Below are 4,333 nucleotides of genomic sequence, written 5' to 3'. Positions count from 1 at the left end.
TGGATAGAGAGGCTGTTTCCGATAACCTTTTTATTATTGAAGAATGGTCTTTTTACTTCTGATCGATAGTTCTGCAATAGTCAAACATATCTAAGGTTACACAACCAATAATTNCCCCTACCTTTTTGGATAGAGAGGCTGTTTTGATAACCTTATTATTATAGAAGAATGGTCATTTTTTTCTTCTGATCGATAGGTCTGCAATAGTGAAACATATCCAAGGTTACACAACCAATAATTACTTGGATGGATGAAAATTACTATTCATTTTGCTTCATTTGAACTCATCTTATTCCAAAACCATTTTTTTTATTTTCTCAACGTAATTATATGGGCAATTTGAACTCCCCTATTTTTTTGAGAAGCTGCTTCTTTAGATCTTGCTCTTTCTGATACTCTCTTGTTTGTCTTTCCATTATTTTCCTTATTTTTTTGAGAGATGTTGATGAATACACTATTTAAATGAGCCTTTGTAAGTGAACTTGTTGAAAGTGCCCAACCTAAATAGAGAGGAGTAGAAATAAATGTTTCATGGGATTGACACCAACTAGTATGAGTTTGACCTGTAATTGATATGTATATATCTCTTTCATCTGATTACAATACCTCTTTTGTCTTGGATTGCAGGTTCCAGAGGACGACTTCAAGGCTGTTGCTTATAAGCAGGAATGGAATGAAGTATCAAAATTACCTGCAGACTACATTAGGAGAGAAGACATGGAGATCAAAGATGTGGCTATGAAATATGTATTGCCTTTCCTTCCTGGTAAATCATTGATGAAGTTTCGGGCAGTTTCCAATGAGTGGAATCATTGGATAGTTTGCCCGTTATTAGCATACCAGCAAAGCACTTCATTTCAGAAACTTTCAGGCTACTTTTATCAAGTTGTGGATGTGGATTTCCAATCTGATCCTAATTTCTCGTCTCTGGACCATTCTGCGAATGGTATCCCCAATCCTTCCCTGGGTTTCTTGCCTGAAAGGATTAAAGTTCTCAGTTCTAGCAGCGGGTTGCTCCTTTGCCAGGGGTTGGAGAGTTATTACGTTTGCAATCCTCTGACCGAAGATTGGAAGCGTATCCCTCCTCATCAATATTATCACGGATCTGATCCAGCTGTCATTCTTGCGTTTGATCCTCAGGGTAATATTGAATCGTATTTTCACCTTGTCGCTGCTGTCCCTCTTCTTGATCAACCAGTTGTGTTCTTTGAGATTTACTCGTCTCAATCAAATTCCTGGAGTCGCTCTTCTTCAGAGTGTCTTGAGTTGGAAGATACAACTCTTGTTGGTGGGGGATTATATATGAAGGGGATGGCGTACTGGAGTACAACATCAAATGGTGTGCTAGCATTTGATGTGAAAAATGAGGTTGCTGCAGTTCTACGTGTGCCTATTCCACCTGGGAGATATGGTGCCTTGACTCAGGTAAAGGATGAGCTATCCTATGTAACTGTTTACAACGATTGTGGGGATGTTTTTATGTGAGATATATACGGAGGAATGGACATGAGTCTGAATCACAGTGTCTGCATAAATCTTGGACACAAGAAGTCTCGCCAAACACTGGAGGAAGATCCCTTTATTGACAATGGTACTGTGTTGTGCAGCGTATTACCCTGCATAAACTGTGGTGATGACATTGTGGTGATCTGCACAACTGAAAGGATATATCTTTATTACCTGAGTGGGCAGAAGGTTGAGACTTTTATGACTCCAGGACAACTAAATCCGAAGAGAAGATTCATACCTTACACAAACAGCCTCGCTGCGATACATGAGCTGAAGAACTAGCTGTTGCTGTCAAGTAGAATTCTCATGTCCTTCCATCAGAACTCCTTGAACATTTTGCATCTTCTTTTGTTTTTTATTTGACTTGGATTGCAGATTAAGCTGTTTGAATAGCTTTGTGTTTTTGTTATAGACATGTTTTGGATTGCCAATAGTTATTGCGAGGTTTTAGTTGTCAGTTCCTTTCTACTGCTACTGTTTATAGTTGACGATGGAATATGAGGTATGATTAGCTTTACGTTGGAGGTGGAGGGTATTTACTACTTGAACCGATCCCTCTTGTTTTTCTCATAATAAAGAATTAAAGCTTATATTATTCACGTTTACTAGTATATACATAAAAAGATATAAAACCAAATTTTATTATACATGTGTTTTAATGAAATTGGGAATTGAGAAAAATTCAAATTAATTCGGCATCAATGAAAGTAGTAGACATCAGATGAAAACATATAATTTATTTTAATTGAACACAAAATGTTACTCTTCAAATTATTTCTAATAATTATTTTGAAGAAAATACTAAAGGGAAAAGAAGAAAATTTAGAAGATTAACTATGATAATATTCTTATAAATTGGGTTATTCTTTACTTATATACTAGTAAAAATATTAAAATTATCTAATGTAATAATTAAGATGGTCACAAACTAGGAGATACACGCTAAGTAAAAGTGTATCTATCACTAATAAAATTTGATGCAAACTACACAATTTTTACTACTTTAAGGTCTACTTACATAATTCTCGTAAGTTTTCAAAATTACTATTTGTGTTAGATTTCGATCTTCAGATACATGTATAATTAACTCGGATACATTAGATCAAAAATAGGTGTAATTGTATCTTGGATACACTAACTTTCTCGCTCACTTCTCTCCTACATTGCTTGCCTCTCTCCCTCTCTCGCTCACCTATTTTTCTATGTATCTAAATTTCAGCAGGTATCTAGTTCCCCAAATATATATATCTAGTGTGATTCGCATGTATCTAAGATACACTGACTCTCTCGCTTGCCTCCCTTCTCTCTATCTCTCGCTTGCCTCTCTTCCTATGTATTTTTATTTTAGAATGTATCTAATAGCAAAAATACATGTATATAAGTGTATTTAAATTCAAATTTGATATCAAATTATTAATTAGTGAGACATTATATCATTATTTCAACGGCAAAGGGCCAAATATACCCCTCTACTATAGGAAATAGTTTAAATATACCCCTAGTTATACTTTCGGGCTAAATATACCCCTCCCGTTATACTTTTGGGATAAATGTACCCTTATCACTAACAGAGGACACGTGGACAACTGAGATTAAATGAACTATTCAATTTAAAATAAATCAAATTCGGATATGACCCGCCCCACCCAATAACTTAACCCCGCCTAATAGGTAACATTGACCCACCCAATTTGTCTTTCAAACAAGAAAACCTAATGGGCGATCCAAAGTGGTCTGCAAACTTTGGAACCTCTGCTTCGCAAATATGAGTTCATATAGTTCTTTGTTGTAATATTTGTGCACGATATAGTTGTGTTGGCAACATTTGTTTAATAGCTAAGGTGTATCAACTATTTTCATCAACATGAAGCCACAAAATAGCCCAAAAATTTGAATTTAATAATATAGCAGCAACGCAGCAGTACACCACTCCTAAAATGAAATGTAAATAACAAACTATCTAATCTGGGCAAAAAACAAGTACAACACCCCAAAATTATGGTGTTGCATATCGTACCAGACTTTTTTTGGCAAGACGAGTTCTCAAAAAACTCGAAATAAATGAGAAGTATCAAGGTAACCCAGAGGCCAGTGGAGAGGATTACTCAGTTGAACCAGCTAACTAACTAACGCAACAACATTTCACCTCAAAATATATAAACAAATGGTAAAAAATGTAGCAAGAGTTTGCCTAAAAAATATATGTAGCAAGAGTTTGGCGAAGCAGTGGTTCCAAGTTCGTAGACCTCTTTGAATCGCCCATTAGATTTTCTTGTTTGAAAGACAAAATTGGGTGGGTCAATGTGACATATTAGGTCGGGTTAAGTTATTGGAGCGGGGCGGGTTATATTCGAAATTGTTTTTATTTTAAATTGAATAGTTCATTTAATCTGAGCCGTCCACGTGTCCTCTGTTAGTCATAAGGGTATATTTAGTCCAAAAGTATAACTAGGGGTATATTTAAACTATTTCCTATAGTTGAGGGGTATATTTGGCCCTTTGCCGTTATTTCAAACTCTATGGAAAATTAATTTAGGGGGTTTGAAGTGACTTTTTAAAAGTAATTTATAAGCACCATAATTGAGCACACCTAGCTTTTGATATTTTAAAAACTTTCTCTGCCTAATTTTTTTTAAACACTTTTTAATATTTCCAAACACTTTCTAAATTATAAAAAAAAGCTTAAAAAAATAAAAAATAACTTACAATAAATCAATCTAGACACTCTCCAAAAAATGATAGAAATATTTCTATAAAAAGATTCGTATAATTTAAGTTACGAACTTACAAATTACGCTAAGACCATCTCCAACCCCACTCTATT

The 4,333-nt window shown here is 34.9% G+C and overlaps 1 protein-coding gene and 1 pseudogene across 1 annotated transcript in view; both read left to right on the top strand.

The window, feature by feature from the left end:
• LOC125850139 (uncharacterized) overlaps nucleotides 1–1,966 on the top strand; it is a 7,946-nt gene extending 5,980 nt beyond the window's left edge. The window contains exon 6 of the mRNA XM_049530032.1: nucleotides 628–1,966. The gene's annotated coding sequence lies outside the window, so the exon portion shown is untranslated. The remainder of the gene's footprint in view (nucleotides 1–627) is intronic.
• LOC125850140 (F-box protein At5g49610-like) overlaps nucleotides 1–1,966 on the top strand; it is a 2,237-nt pseudogene extending 271 nt beyond the window's left edge.
• Nucleotides 1,967–4,333: the final 2,367 nt, after the last annotated feature.

This window comes from Solanum stenotomum, unplaced genomic scaffold, assembly GCF_019186545.1.
Source record: "Solanum stenotomum isolate F172 unplaced genomic scaffold, ASM1918654v1 scaffold14267, whole genome shotgun sequence".
In the NCBI taxonomy this organism is placed as follows: Eukaryota; Viridiplantae; Streptophyta; class Magnoliopsida; order Solanales; family Solanaceae; genus Solanum; species Solanum stenotomum.
The sequence above is the reverse complement of the archived record's forward strand: the minus strand, read 5'-3'. Positions and strand labels throughout refer to the sequence as shown.